The sequence below is a fragment of the Lacerta agilis genome, chromosome 4 (genome assembly GCF_009819535.1).
Source record: "Lacerta agilis isolate rLacAgi1 chromosome 4, rLacAgi1.pri, whole genome shotgun sequence".
In the NCBI taxonomy this organism is placed as follows: domain Eukaryota; kingdom Metazoa; phylum Chordata; class Lepidosauria; order Squamata; family Lacertidae; genus Lacerta; species Lacerta agilis.
The window spans coordinates 85,503,982-85,521,213 of NC_046315.1; positions in this window are offsets into that span (position 1 = coordinate 85,503,982).

The window sequence follows — 17,232 nt, forward strand, 5'->3', positions numbered from 1 at the left end:
AATTAACAAGGGGGAGAATTCGAAACTGCAGCTTGCTCACTCCCCCACATTGTGGAACAGTCCCCAGAAGACTTCATCACATCCTTCTACTGCTCTGGACATATGAAATGAAATTGTCAAACATTAACTTCATTACATGACTTCCATGCACATTAAGAACATGCCTGACACTCCATACATCGGGTCCATGCTTACTTGGAATAACAGTATAGGTTTAAATGGTTATACTCACTGGGTGAATGCAAAGATTCAGATGCCTGTGATGCGATAATTGACCATAGGTTCCCACTGAGTCCTTGCATTCTTCATTACTTCAACAATTATGAAGATATACTTACCGGTACTTAATTTTAATGGTTTTTGTTTTTGCTTAAGATTACAGCATATTATGGCTTTTGTAGTCTTGGGCACACAAACCAAGGATTAAAAGTTTTTAGTGGGAAACTATTATGAAAGAACAAGCTTAGGTACTGCTTCTCCCCTCCCCACCGGCCCTGAGGCAAGTACAGCCACTTTAATAGAAACAAAGAGAGACATTGCTAAATTTAACATAAAGCACTTCAACATCCCCAAAGATCTATTTCTTGATTTAATATGGTAGTGAGTATGCAATAGTTTTATCTTTGCTACCGTAAGGAAGCTGAGGTTTGCTCATAATTTGTTTTCCCTAAATAGAAATAACTATTGAGCCTTGTTTCTCCCAGTCTTCATATACGGTAAATTAAGTTGATAAGTCTGCATAGTCCTCTCCGCATTGCTGCATTTTGTACATTGGAACATTGTTATTGTCCTAGCAAAGACTATATTTAACCCCAAACAGGTGATTTCCTCTCTTTGTCAACAGCGAAAACCAAACACTACAAAGAAAATTATAGCAGCAATAATGCACAAGTTCAATTTTCAAAATTATAGGCATAGGAGATCAGAGAGCTTTAAATGCTGCTAGGCTATGACTCCTTAGTCTTGCCCTTTGCACATTAAATTCTCAGAGTTACAAGCACTATTGAAATCAAGTTTTTATTGCAACTCAGAAAGTTCCCCTGGTCATATCACAACCCAACTTGCTGTGTACTGAAGTATGATTGCTGCATACTAAAGTAAGTCCCAGTGAATTTAGTGGGGCTTACGCCAAGTTATGTGCAGTTAGGATTGCAGCCATTCTCACAACCTTGATTTCACAATTCAGCAAAAACTTGTCATTCTACCTCATTTCCCTCACTCAGGCATCATGGAGGGCCAGGTTAGCTATAAGTCAAGCAAACTTTGAAGGGGGGAAGGAAAATAATTATAAATTTTATTTAATTTCTAAAGTGCATGTTCCGAGGGGGTCAAAAATGAGCAGTCAAATCTACTTTGACAAAGAGGCTGGGTGAGGAGAACAGATCAAATACACAGGTAATACATCTTTTCATGTGAAAGGAGCAAAAATATAATGACTTTTAGGTCCAGTTAATTTTCAATCAAAGAGCATATACTTGAGCAAATGCTTAATTCACTCTTGTTAAAATCATTGGATGCAATGGTGCTTAACTTTGAGTGGATTGTTTCTACGGCACTCAAAATTATATTATAGGATCAATAAAGCTTCAGTTTAAGCCTCTTTATAAATCTACTTATGCACCAAAGAGAATGCAGATTGTAAATTAAGGCACCCACGATTGACTTCTGCACAATATAAGAAGCAAACACAGTATAGTCTTACATATTGTACTTGCTTATGACTTAGCCATCTCGGTCACCTACACTTTTCCTTGGTCTTTCAGAACAATCCAATCCAATCCGAATGTCATACTTAAAGAACAAACCATCCTGAATTGATGACAAATATATTTTTCAGGCGTTTGTAATGACAGAATGCTGAAAAAGCAAGACACCTCCTCTGTGGAACTGCTCCCACATAATGAGCACAGCCCTCTCCACCCCAATTCATGGTTCACTGCAGAAAGGATGACTGCTTCTACAGTGTATCTGAAGAAGTGTGCATCTGAAGAAGTGTGCATGCACACGAAAGCTCATACCAGGAACAAACTCAGTTGGTCTCTAAGGTGCTACTAGAAAGAATTTTCGATTTTGCTTCTACAAAGCTTCTTTCTGTGTCAGTAAAGACCTGTTTTATTTAGCTGAGTGAATTCCTAAAGAGGAAGAAAATACTTGTATTTATTAAACATTAGTTTGTTTATTGCTGAAGCCTGATGTACCCAAAGCAGTGTGGAAGCTATGTTGCTTCAGGGGAAAGTTGCACATGGCTTTGTGCATGGAACCAGCTGAATGCATCCTTTTCACTCGATCGGAACCTGATTTGAAAGGAGAATGCTGATTGCATGAGACTGACCCAATTCATGTCATTGGACTTACACAATAGGGTAGCAGCTCTCACCCCTTTGTCACTGTATCACAACGGGTACATAATGATGGACACTCACTGCTTCTCCAATGAGAGTTGGTTGCAGACCTTTGCTCTCCACTTCCTTGCCAGCTGGACTAAAAATGGTCGCCAGAAGAGGGGGAATCCCCTTCGACCCTTGGGATCGTGGCGATGTTCCAGCCAGTAGCCAAGTTCAAATGGGCCAGTCAGGGCCCTGGGCTTAGGGGACTCCTTTTCTGGCTGGTCAGACATTGGCCACAGCTGGTTGCCATGGTCCCACAGTGCAGGAGGCTGAAATGGATGTACACCCAATGCCCGAGCCAAAGATCCACCTACACCTGTAATCAATAAATTTGTGGCCATTTTTTCAATCCAATTGGTTGTCTGCCTGAGTCTGTTCTGCCACAGGGTATCTACTTGCCAGCAAAGGGGGAGGATGGCTCTGCGAGTGGGCCCACAAATAGAAGGCAAGAGTTTAGAACTACTCGCTTCTCTTTTCTCTTCACTTCTCTGATCTGCTGAACTAATTTTTATATCATCATTCTTTTCCATAGCCCCTCACCTTCATGTGCTTAATTGTTCTTTTACATCCATCCTGGCAATAATTATTTGGGCAGCGATTTACAGATGGAATGAAAGTCTCTGTTGCTGTAAGTCAGGTCTAGTGCTTTGAACAGGGAAACAATAAAACAATACCACTGATGTGGAAAACATTCCCAAAGCAAAAAGTGCCATAGGGAAAAGCAGTATTTGCCACTTCTTTTAAGTTTCATAAATACTTTTTATTTTTATTTTTTAAAAAATATTTTCCTCTGAGAGGTAAACAGTAAGAGGGGGGGGGGGGAAGCATAGTCCTCAGATTAATTAGGCTCATAGTCAAAGAAGGGTGACAGTAACTATCCAGTCACATGGAAATGTTCGTCTACAACAAACTAATTAATTGAGCCAAGCAACAACATCCCTATCACCTCCCCAGAGCATGTTTCTTAGATTTATGGGGGGGAAACAAGATATCAAATGAAATTATTATTATTTATTTCCCCGGAGGCCCCTTAATGTTTTCAACAAGAAAACTCCTTCTAATCTAGTTCCTGTTTATGAGGTCAGTCATGTCTATCTGCTACTGAAAAATTTACTCCAAGAACAAGACAGAATGACATTCCGTTGAGGCATGCACTCAACTTTATTCCGTGTGTCTCAGAACTTCAAAAATCTGGCTGCTGGTTTCTAGAAACATGGAATGATAGAGTTGGAAGGGACCACAACAAGGGTCATCGAGTCCAACCCCCTGCAATGCATATATATGTGATGTATATTTTGGATGTCATTACTGTACAGTCTAGGTTTGCTGAAAGCCATCGTGTTTGTCTCTAAGATTGTGTGACTGAAAGTCATTCAACACATTCACAGATACAAAGGGGAGACAACTCCCCAGGAAACTGAATCTATACTTCCTTTCCTTCCTATATATGGGTGACTTTTGCTGGTGTGAATAATGATGTGAAAATTCATTAGCTTCTCACTACCAGTGGAAAGAACTGGCTTTTGACCTGGGGAGGAAAATAAAACAATATTTTAATGTATAGAGTTGGAGCCCAAGAACTGGGCTTGTGCTGCTTCACAAATGACTGCAAGAATTCATGCAGTGTCGTGGAATAAGCTTGTTCTATAGATCTCATACTGCCACTTGTGTAAGAAACTGCAGAAGTATTGCCTTTTTGGATCCAATCCATTATATCTTATAATATTGTTCAATGTACACAATAATTTAAATAGGCTTAGGAAGAATGATTTGCTTAAGACAACCCAATGAACTACAAGCCCATTATATAGTGATGGCAAAAAATAGGAAGACGTAACATCATAACTATATCAAGGCTTGCCTTTTTGAATAAAAGTACAAAGAATTTTATTGACCATCTTTTATGAAATGCAAACTCATTTCTACATTCACTTCTGAAACAATTAAAGAAAGGGATATGGAAAGTGAAACTATTTCATTCCTTTCCTTTCCATGAATTTGCCAAGATTTGCATCTTCTTATAGCAAAGATGTTTAATTCCTTTTCTTTCCAAATGCATGCGCTCCATTTCTAATAGTAGATTTAATTTTAGATGAAGAGAAATTTGTTCACAGATCTGGGCAATTTCAAAGCCACTACTTTATTTTCTTAAGAAGTGCTTTTTGTTACTATAATTTTTTTTAATGTATGTGTAGAGGAAGGCAGTAAGAATCCACAGAGAACATCTGCAAAAGAAAGATGCATTTTAAATGGTTTTGTGAATATATGCCCTGCGGTCTAACAGAATTGCTGAATTCTCTTCTGAAAGAAACCTGCAGTGACAGCTGAAGGAGCAAACTAATTTAATAACAGTTGATGAATTAAGAAACTGTATTACTTTTTAAAATCACTTAGGAAGTCTTCTCTCAATCCCCTTGTTTCCCGGCTTGATTCCTCTGGACAGCATGTCAAAAAGATTTTGAAGCATACAGCCTGTACAAACCACTGTGTCTGGTTAAGACTCTCCTCCCCCCCCCCCCACGACACACACACTTTCTAATTTGAGTTTACATCAAAGCTTTAGAATTCTGTTCAGATATGTGCTGCCCACAGAAGATGAAATCCCTTGTGGGCCAGGGACAGAAACGCAGGAGATGCCAGCCGACTCTGCAAAATGGCAAATTTCAGCTGCATTCCAACTCTGAAACTGTAACTTTGATTCTAGTGCCATGTTATTGTTAAAATCTAGCTAGTGGAAGCCCGGGAAAGATTATGGAGGGAAGACTTGAAGTTTACTGCATGTTATACCCTGAAAGAGAACTTTATGAAAATGCTTTACCGGTGGTATTTAACGCCATCAAAATTGGCAAAAATGTATAGAATAGGGTCAAGCATTTGTTGGGGATGTAGAGAGAAGGGGTACAATGATACACGTGGTGGAATTGTAAGAAAAAAAGGAATTTTGGGAAATAATATACAATAAGCTCAAAAACTGTTTAAAATCTCCTTGGCAAAAAAACAAACAAACCCTGAAGCCTTTCTACTGGGTATAATAGGTATAGACATATAGGTATACTGGGTATAATAGGTATAGACATCCCAAATATGAGGAAGATCTTCTTGTACACAACAGTGGCAGCAAGAATCTTAACAGCCAAAAAATGGAAAGGTGATTGCACTCCAACCAGAATGGGCTGGCAGATGACATTATTAGAATACACATAATTAGCAAGAATGACAGGAAGAATTAGAGATAATACAGAACAAACATTTACTAGAGAGTGGGACATTTACAGAAAATGTCTTACAGAGAGTTGTAAAAATGTGAATTCTCTGGCTGGATTAGAATGACCCCTGTATGGAGTGATAATGAAAAGTGCGCTACTCAAAAGAAACCTGTGACTCTCAATGGGGTGACTGGAAGTCATAATAGAAGTTGTATTGTAAGAAGTTTATTGTTGTTGTTGTTGTAATTTGTATTATCCTTTGATTTTCTCTTTGTTGACTGTTTTTTATGATCAATAAAGCGATTAAAAAAAGTCTAGCTAGCTAACAAAATAGGACTTACTTGGCATTCTACCTGTAGCAGATGGCATGGTGGGGCTGCACCATATACCTGACCTCCTTCTGCACATCAGGAAAGAGAAGAAGAGGGATGAGGTGACAGCAAGGTCAGCATGATGAATTTGCTTTGTGAGGACGGTTCCATAGCACTGACCTAACCAATACCTCCCCTGCTCCCACTTTCCATTCCAGTAAGGTAAAAAGGTAAAGGACCCATGGACGGTTAAGTCCAGTCAAAGGTGAGGTTGTGGGGTTGTGGTGCTTATTTCGCTTTCAGGCCAAGGAAGCTGGCATTCGTCCACAGACAGCTTTCCGGGTCATGTGGCCAGCATGACTAATCCACTTCTTGCGCAACGCAACACCGTGACGGAAACCAGAGCGCACGGAAACACTGTTTGCCTTCCTGCCACAGCGGTACCTATTTATCTACTTGCACTAGCATGCTTTCAAACTGCTAGGTTGGCAGGAGCTGGGACAGAGCAATATGAGTTCATGCCATCTCGGGAATTGAAACCACCAACCTTCCAATCAGCAAGCCCAAGAGGCTCAATGGTTTAGACCGCAGCGCCACCCGCATTCCTACATTCCAGTAGGCAGCAGTGACTTGGCTGAAGGGAGATGAGGAAAGTGGCACATCTCCCCAGAATCTTTTCATCACAAAAAAGGAGATGACTGAGAATTCTTGAGTTTTGGAAAGAAAGAAAAAACCACACAGGGAGACCATATTGCATCTTGGTTTGTATTTGGGGTTCTTTTCTTTTTTCTTCTTCGCCGGAACTCAGTTTTACATCTCTTAGGTGGGCCCAATTACAATTATAAGAGAACAAGGGAGGAGTTCATGGTGAATCCTGCACCTCTTTTTCTAGAAAAATAGCACTGATTGTACTCCTTCACTTTCTCCCATATAACTGAATGATTGCCATTCAGTCTTATAGGGAAAATCAAATTGCTGCAATGGGTGATTGGGTGAGTATCTACTGCAATGGCACTTCACTAGCCCTCAGCCAAGGATGGAACTGGCTGACCCAGCTCCAGTCCCCTGGAACTAACCAAAACAGGAAATCAGCTGCAGCTTGAAGTAGTGTTGTGGGGGTGGAAGGACCCATGAAATCTAGAGTACAGGAAATAAAAAGGAGCAGGAAAGAGGACGGGGAGATGGATGAGAAAGCAGAGCCATGCGACTAACTAGCTTTATGGAAAGTTTTATGAAAAGCCACAATCTGGTGAAACAAGCAGAGAATAAGTCTGGAACATGCTCTAGCCTGAATTCATAAAGGAAATGGTGTGAATTTTTTTGGGCAGCTCTCCAGCCAGTCAGGTCTAAGTTATGTTTGAGCAAAGATGCAACAAATAGGCTTCACTTCTTTACCACTAGTGCTAATCAACTTCATGTGACATAGGGGAGAATCTCTTCTAATAGTTCAATCACCCATAGCATTTAAAAAAGTGTCACTAAATACAGAAGGTTGGAAGCCCTAGTGCCTTTAATTTATTTGCACAGATATAGCCTATGGACAACATCTGTTTCGTTCTAAAGTTATTCCCATAGAAACTAAGAAATAATTTTAACTGGTTACACTGAACTCTCCTCAAAACAGAACAAACAGTAAGCAACTGAATTCTCCACTGATTAATCACTAGCTCAGTTGGTTAACATGACACTCTGAAACAGTGCAAATTGAGGATGTCACATAAAACAAGATCAGCTTGTCAGAATCAGACAGAAGGTCCTACACCATGAAGAATGTTCATTGAAATCCTGAAGAACTGATGAACAAGTAGAGCAGAGAAAGTATCGCTGTGACTCTCTAGATGTTGTTGGACTCCATCAATCATAACCAGCATGTGGAACAAATGGAATACCCACAGGTTCCCAGGCCCTGAGGTTAAGGAAAGTGGAAAGTAAAGGAGATTCCATGACCAATCATTCTACTTCTATCTTCTATCAAAATATGATATGGCAAATTGTTCATGGCTGGTTCCAACAATTACTTAGATGGAAATACTCTATATATAATGGAGCAAGCAAGCAAGTATCGGTAAGTATGCTTCACATGTTCCATTACATACAAAGTAGGGATTTGGACACAGGTCTGCTCCCCTTCCCTGGCATTCACATTCTTACCATACACAACGTCATGAGTGGTGCTGTGGTCTAAACCACTGAGCCTCTTGGGGTTGCTGATCGGAAGGTCGGCAGTTCGAATCCCTGTAATGGAGTGAGCTCCTGTTGCTCTGTCTCAGCTCCTGGCAACCTAGGAGTTCGAAAGCATGCCAGTGCAAGTAGATAAATAGGTACTGCTGTAGTAGGAAGGGAAATGACATTTCCGTGCGCTCTGGTTTCTGTCACGGTGTTCCGTTGCGCCAGAACCGGTTTAGTCATGCTGGCCACATGACCCAGAAAGCTGTCTGTGGACAAATGCAGGCTCACTCGGCCTGAAAGCGAGATGAGCGCCACAACCCCATAATCGTCTTTGACTGGACTTAACTGTCCAGGGGTCCTTTACCTTTTTACCTTTTTTACCATACATGTGGTGTAATCATTTGCACACGCCTTCAGTTGAATTGCCCCTCTTCTAAGCTGCTGATCATCAGTTTCTGCTCCCATTCATGGCTACCCCATTTCCTTATGATCCTGTTAATGGCCAACACACACAAAAAGAGGACTGACTAGGAGAACACACACACATGTGGTTACCATTGAGCTTTCTCTCTCCTCCCCACCTTGCAATGACATAAGGAAACACTGCAAAAAGAACCGGAGTGCTGGCAGCCATCAAGGGGAGCAGAAAAAGGGGTGTGTAAAAGGGCAACAGCAACAGGGGCAGGGAAAAGGCAGAAGCTGGGCTGTCTAGTTCAAGAGACTTGGCAGGCTGCCAGCTGAGAAACGCATCCATATGGTGCGCAGAACATAAGTCGTTTTATGAGACTCAATATTTAAACATCTAATGCCAGTCAAAATGCTTGCTTGGAAGAGCATCTGGAAGTAAGTAAGGAGGATCTGTGCTCTCTTGTACAAACACACACAAACAAAAAGCCGTCTTCTGCTGACTATCAGATCATTGACCCTTGTAGCCCAGATCTATCAGGGATTGAATCTGATATCGACCCATGTGCTCCAACATTGAGCTATGGGCCCTCTTTGGTGGTCTCTCCTTAAATACTCTTCAGATCCAGTGCCAAAAAAGGGTGCCTCTCTGCAACCTCTTCATTTTGTATCTTAAATGCTGGCATGCCAGCTGGTTTGCACACCCCAACAGACTCTGTCCTCAATATGATTGATGAACACACAGGCAAAGGCTGCTGGGGTGTAATAGTTTGCCGGCCAGGATACTATGAACATCAGCAAGATTAATGCTTGACTGGATAGACAGGCACACAGAGATATGGAACAGGAAGCAATTCCTTGCCTCAAACCCTCCTTTCCAGCTGTGTTGGATGTGTGGATGATTTGTTGCCTTAACTGCAGTAAATATTCTGCAGAATTACAGCTTGGCATGTGGTTAGGGACTAAAATGGGAAGAGAAATGTTCATTAGAAAAGAAGCACCGCTGTCTACACGTCAACAAAATCCTTCGCCATTGATGCATGCTACACTTCTGTCGGCCATCTTTTCTTTTTGATGTTACTTGTAGGCCTGCTCATTCACACATGTTCCCCTGAATACAATTCTTTCCAAAATTGGGGCAGAATCAGGTGCAAATTATTCTGTCTTCCACTATTTCCAGAACCGGTGCTAAACCAATTCACAAGGCCAAATGTTCCAGGTTACTTTGCATTGGGAATATTAAAGAAGTTGCTACACTGGGTAGGGGAAAGTTGTATGAAACAACTTCAAACTGCAGAAGTTTGAAAAATAGATGTCTGATGCTACTAGATGGCTTCAAAATGCCAAAAGGAAAGGAGTGGGGAGTTCCAAAGAACTTTTATAGTGATGTTGCTTTATAGGATAAATGATGGGACCTCCATGGTTTTTTAAAAAATCTAAAATGTGCTGCTTTCAAAATGATAGCATCAGCACTAGTCTCTTTTAGTTCTTGAAAATGTTGCTTTTTGCTTGTGTCTGCATTTAACCTTATGGAACAGATGTTATATTAACTTTTTATGAGTTGACTCTCTTTGTTTATTTTAACTATTTGAATGCTGACTTCTTTTGTCAACTGCCAGCCAATTGCTTCTGTGCTAATTTTCTGGAAAAAAGTATTCCATTTGACTGGCCATTCTCCAAGATGGGGCTGGCCTCTTAGAAAAGCATGGGGAGCTTCCAGGAAAGAACTGGAACAGACAGAGATGTGTGTGGTACACAGCCTGCCTGCCCTGTGTCCTTTCCTAGTGGTCCTGGATAGTAGTAGTAGTAGTAGTAGTAGTAATAATAATAATAATAATAATAATAATAATTTATTTGTACCCAATCCATCTGGCTGGGTTTCCCCAGCCACTCTTAGGCTTCCAACAAAAGATTAAAAAATACCGTACATTAAAAGAACTTAACAGTAGAAGGGTGGGACAACCAGAAAGCTTGTACTGGATAAAGCTTTGGCTCCAGGATCTGTTGCCTGTTTGGACCCCACAGTTAAATATAAAAGTGTGGGCAGATTCACTAGTCCCTATGAATCCTACCACTGTATTCATGTTTGTGCTTTATTTCCTGACTGAGTACAGGAAATTCAGCTCTATAACTGAATTTTCTATCAATAATTCACTCATTCTCCTTAGAACCAACCACAGCTGCACTTTCATAAATGCTTAATTCCTTGATAATGTGCTACATATCTCGACACCATATGCTTTGTGGTTTGAAGTGCAGCCTGTGGGTGAGATCATAGTTTTTAGTTTGTGTGTGTGGTACATTGCACTACCATTGATTGTGGTGGCTGGTTGGCTGTGACTTGATGTCACTTGTGGGGTGTATCTTCTTGAGTTAGAAGTAATCTCTTGGAGCTACAGACAGAAAAATGTGGTCTTGATTTGGCAGCCCTGGTCCATGGCATGTTGGCATAGGAGGCTCAGGTGTAGGTCAACAGTGAATACCGGTACATTTTTATTCTGTAGAATCTTTCACTCTTCATCACATTAAACCATATATGTTCAAAGTATGCCCAGTGAATGTTGGTGCCATTTTTTCCAAAGTTTCCATCCCCGTTCCATAATGGAGCATTATGGCAACAGTGTTTGGGGATGCAAGGGGGATGTTAGACATTAATAAATGGCAGGATTTTGATAATGTTAGTGGTATTGATGGGAGAGAGATTTTGTGATGGTCATCAGGCAATAGCTTTTTCCACCTGTCCTATCCTCCAGCCCTAGAAGCCTTTCCCAGATAATGACTTCAGGAACAGCAGAAGCAGCTGGGAAGAGGCAAGAGGAGTTCAGGGATATTTGTTTTATAAAATAATTTTGTAAGTTGTGTGTCTTTGCTTTTCAGTTTGCATTGTGCTGTTTTATGCACTGTGACCTGCTGTTATTTTTATTGATTATAGTTTAGAAATCATTTGTTGTAATTGTTAAGAATGAATTTCTGTTTAATTATTATTTGCTGATATTTGATTTTATTGTGTACTGTTATATTCTAATGGATTATTGAAAATTGTTTCATTTGATATAAGTTTTTATTTTAAAGTTAGGTTTTTTTATCATGCCATTTTTGTATTGGATCAGATTGTTATAAAGTGTGTGATATTTGTTGTTTCTTCAGCTTCTATATACAGGAGTAAAATCGGAAAGTGATACAAATTAAAAGTGAAATTGAAAAAAATTGAAATGGAGATACCAGATGCTAGGTTTAAAATGCAGGCTAAACCAGAAAATTGCCTGGGTGTAATTATGGCCAGCCATTGACCTTCTGCCTGAGTTCTGGGAAAACAGCAGAATTGGGAATGGGGGGTTACAGGAGGCACAATGCTACACCGGGGGGGGGTAGTTGTTTCAAAATTTAGAATTTAGGGAAGAAGGGGGGAACTTGCTGAGCTACTCTGAAGGCTAGAACCAACTTAGTGGGCTGGCTGGAGGCAGGCTGGGAGAGGGGCATGGAGATGTCTGAGAATCCAATGCCGGACTGCTGTGAAGGATGAATGCTGTGAAATCTCTCTCCATTGAAAGCTTCTAGTCTAAATATGTGTAAATGAATCATTAATTGGCAGTTCAGAGCTTTGAGCTCTGGTGTGAACACTTACTCCTGGCAAACCCCCACCTAGAGTCAAGCATGTTCCTTTGTGTTTCTTCGTTGACGATCCCCAACTCTTCACTTGGAAATCTCCCTCCCAGTTGCCACCCTAGTTTTTTTGCTAGTGCTACTCTCTTCCTAGGTGGCGCTGTGGGTTAAGCCACAGAGCCTAGGGCTTGCTGATCAGAAGGTCGGCGGTTCAAATCCCTGTGATAGGGTGAGCTCCCGTTGCTCGGTCCCAGCTCCTGCCCACCTAGCAGTTCGAAAGCACATCAAAAGTGCAAGTAGATAAATAGCTACCGCTGTGGCAGGAAGGTAAACGGCATTTCCATGTGCAGCTCTGGTTCGCCAGAAGCGGCTTTGTCATGCTGGCCACATGACCCAGAAACTGTACACTGGCTCCCTCGGCCAGTAATGCGAGATGAGCGCCACAACTCCAGAGTCAGACATGACTGGACCTAATGGTCAGGGGTCCCTTTACCTTTACTCTCTTTCTACTTGGTCTTGCTCCTCTAAATTATTTGAGGAAAGCAATTCTGCTGGCAAATATTCAGTCTGACTGACTCCCCTCCCCTAAAGTAAAGAATTGCTGTAGCTTGGGAATACCTGTTCTTCGTTCCTTACTTTGGATTCACCTTATTGCCGACGGCTCTAGCGCCACCTCCTTTTGATGTGTTTTCAGGCAGATCATCAGGCAAGATCATCAATAACTTGCTCCATCTTCCATTCACCTGATCTCTTCTCTTGCTCTTTCCAGCTCCCACCACTTCTCAGGGATTGTTCTTAATGCAAATGGCATCCATGTTTATTTGTGGCAGATGCTGGCCCAGAATACCAGTGCTCAAGTCAGTTTTGACCACTGTAGACTAAATCCATTCCCATGAATCCTAAAACTATTCGCTAGCTGCCACCTTGTATCCTTTTGTTCATATCTCTCCCACTTCCTATTTCATTTTTTGCTTCATCCAAAAAGATCTCAGGATAGTACACACCTACTATATGTTTTGGAAAGTTATTTGTACATATTGCTCTATGGCTTCTACTTACGTGGCCATATAGAAATTTTGCATGATGGTTTCTCAGATCAAGGAGCAGGTTTTCATTAATGTTTTGATACAACTGGACAGCATTTTGAATCAAGATGGCAGACTGATTTTTTTTTTTCAAAACTACACCTTTTTTGTTTTCTAAGAGTTCCTGAGCAATGCCAGGTATGAGACTGCTGGTAATACCATAAAATAACAAATAAAATCAAAGACCAATAACAAAACAAAACACTCTCCCACTTCCTTCAGTGATTTATCTTGCAACTTCCCTTTAATTTTACTTTTATCAGAAAATCGCTCCTTTTTTTCTTTCTTTTTTTCTTTTTTAAAGTGTGGACTTTGCATCTGTTACTCCCTCTTGGGTAACTTACAAGGACAGTGGCCCAGATTAAAGTTATATGTGCTGCCTTTAAGTGCATTTTGGTAAATGTGCCAGTTTCTATCCAGACTTACAGAAGAAGAAGCCTGTCCTTTGTGAGAATACAGCCAGGGCTGCTGAGGGGGAAAGTTTCCTCTAATCCTGGTGTGGAGAACCTTTGGTCCTCCACATGTTGCTGACCTATTGCACCCATCAACACCAGCAAACATGGTCAATGCCCATGGAGTTGTAATGGATAATGGTTAGTTCAATAACGTCTGGGTGGCCAAAGTTTTCCCAGACCTGTTGTAGTGCTAGATGTATATTTCCCCCACAGTTATTTGTGTTCTAGATGACCAAACATGGAAATGTAGGTATTCAATATAGATAGAGTTTATGGAGAAAGGACGGTGGTCTTGTATTCATATATTTCAACCTGAGGCCATTGGAGGAAGGGGGAAATAGAATATGAGAAATAAATATTTCTCTTCAATTTTATTTTCCCTTTTCCACCCCTGCTTTCTTTTCTGCATAAATGGGATGGCAGGCAAACTTTTTCCCACATACCGATTGGAATTTGTTTTAGGGTGCCTGGTGCCAGTTAATATTCCTGCGGGATTCCAGTTGGCCAAACTTACCTCACAGCTTGCTCCACCTGGGTAGCTATATTCTGTTCCATCCCCTGCCCCTGCCAGTGTATATTAATAAAAGAGGCCCTGCCTATGTTAACTTCGCATATCTGCATTTATTTCGGGTTAATTTCATTGGGTGTGGCTTGAAAGCCTCCTTTTTTTGCACTGAAATATAAACCGTGGAGAAATTTGAGGTGCTCATCTTAAAACTGTCACATACTCTCAGTTTTAATCATAGCTCAAAAGCATTTTTTTAAGATACAGCTCATTCTGTAAGAAACAGAAATAAGTCTTGCCAGTCAGACCAAAAATAGCCAGACACATCATTTTAAAAACAACAACAACCAAACATGTTTTTAAACTATGTGGATGGATATATTCTACTTCCCTTTTGACAGAAATAGGAGAAAATTGAACTAATGTGATTGGGCCCAGACATTACACATTTTTCTTGTTTACCAGTGTCTAACATCATATATTCCATTTGTATTATATCAATAAAACAGCACTGTATCCCCCTTCCCAAGCTTAACACATATTAGTTTGAAAACTGATTTAAACTTGGATAGCTCAGTCGGCAGAGCATGAAATACTTGATCTCAGAGTTGTAGGTTCAAGCCCCACGTTGGGCAAAATATTCTAGCATTGCAGGGGGTTGCACTAGATGATCCTCGTGGTCCCTTCCAACTCTACAATTCTATGATTTTATTGATATTAATAAGCAATTCTATATTTATGATACATTGACTCAGGCAGGGTCCATGGGATATGGTGTGGGGGCGAGAGAGAATTAACCTCATACTGTGCACCTAGTCCTTTGAATTATGACCATCCATTGTGGGATTAATATGATAGTGATGGTGTGCTGTAACTGAGTGCTGAGTTCAACCACATCCTATGCCACCTAAGTTGTTAGGAGACCCCTGCTCCCTTCACAAAGCTACAATTCTCAGAGTGGTTTAACAGTCAATCCCTCTTCCCGAGGAACTCTGGAAATCGTAGCTCTATGAGGGGGAAGGGGGTCACCTAACAACTCCCAGTACCCTTAAGAAGCTACAAATCCCACGATTCTTTGGAAGAAAGCCATGATTGTTTAAACTGGTATAGCCTTGCTTTAAATGTATTGTGCAAATTGGACGAAAGTCTTTTCAATATTCCCCCTTCCCTCACCCAGCTATGGGATGGAACTCTTTAGGGAAGATTGCTTTGCACCCATGTCACTCTTTCTCAGTGCCAGGTTAATACTCTTCTAGGTTTGAGTCCCCATGATGTTTAACATGTGTGCATTTGATGGCTCTTTTAGTACTGTGCTGTACATAGTCATATTTTATTATACTAGTTTTGTATCTAGGCTTTATGCTGGCTGACTCATTTTTAACAGTTCATTCTTTTCATTTCTACAATGCCTCAATAATTTATTTTATGGGGATATCTGCTGGAAATGTAAAGAAAAAGAAGGTACCTTTTTCATATGTGACGGTCTCGTAAGGTAATAAAAGAATTCTGGGAAATGATATATAATGAATTGAAAAATATATGTTTAAAATAACCTTTATAAAATAAACAACAGAGCCTTCTTACTAGAAATTGTAGGTGCTGATATTCTGAGGGAGCAGAAATGACTTTTTAATATATGCAACGACAGCCACAAAGATGATATTAGCCCAGAGATGGAAAGAAGATAAAGTCCCCACCAGAGGGGGGTGGCAAATTAAACTGTTGGACTATGCTGAAATGGCAAAACTGACCGGAAAGCTCAGGAACCAAGAAGAACAAAACTTCAACAAAGAATGGAGAAAATTTACAATCTATCTTGGAGGCCATTGTAAGGAGATGAAAACACTAGCAAGACTGCAATAACACTTGCAATGTAGCAAGGAACTATGGAGACAATGGAGTTATACAAAATATGGACTATTGAAAAAGATGTAGCAGAAAAGGTTTGGTAATGGGAGCCATCGAGGGGAAGGTGGGAAGTCCAGAGATTCAGAGGAATCTCTTAACTGTTGATGTCTATGGTTGTATTGTTATAATTTTATATATGTAAAATCAAATAAAAATTAATTCGGGGGGAATTATGAGGGACCTTACAAACTTAATAAATAAATGCATTATGGCCCTGACATGACTGTTCAGCCAGGCAAAAAGTGAGTAGGGGGTATTCCCTCTTCCCACTCATGTGACTCGAACTCCTACCTGCTGCTGCTCAACCTCCAGCCCTGAGGATGCTGCTGATGGTGTGTGTCTGTGGCTCTCCTTCTTGCACAAGTTCCTAGCTGGGTCAGACCTAAGGCATTTAGTCCAGCATCCTGTTCTCACAGTGGCCAACCAGATGCCTATAGGAAGCCCACAAGCAGAAGCCGAGTGCCATAATACTGTCCCCACTTGTGATCCCCAGAAACCAGTATTCACAGATGCATTGCCTCCAACAGTAGCTAGCAGTAATCCGTGGCCCTATTCTCTATGAAATATACTGTATTTCATACATATAGGCACATACGGTGGCTACTTGGCAAAAGTCTTTCCCTCCCTTGTTGGGTAATATTACCTGGAGAATTATTATTATTATTATTATTATTATTATTATTATTATTATTATTATTATTTGTTACCACACTTCATCCAAAGATCACAACATAAAAATGCAAAATGAAAACAAATAGAATATATAATAGAACAGAATCAATAATCCCCCTCCCACAGACACATTTTAAAGGGCATATAATATAGCAGACAGATGAAGAATCAGAATGTTTTTGCTTTCTGAATCTTATTTTTCTATCTTTCTCTTTTAACCTCTTTTCTATTTATTTATTTTTTGTTATTTCTTTTTCCTTCTCTATTTCTCTCCCCCGCCCCTTTCTGTGTTTTTTATTATATCTATATAAAAGTCTTGGTTTGGTGAAAACATGGGGAAATATATCAAGTTTTGTATTTTTCTCTATAAACCTTAATATTGTTTGTTTGTTTGTTTGTTTGTTTGTTTGTTTGTTTGTTTATGGCCATAGAATGCTAATCAGCCAAACGCCCGGTTGAAGAGAAACATTTTCGTCTGGCACCTTGGTTTGGCATTGACGGAGGCTCAGGTGGCAGAATCCAAGAG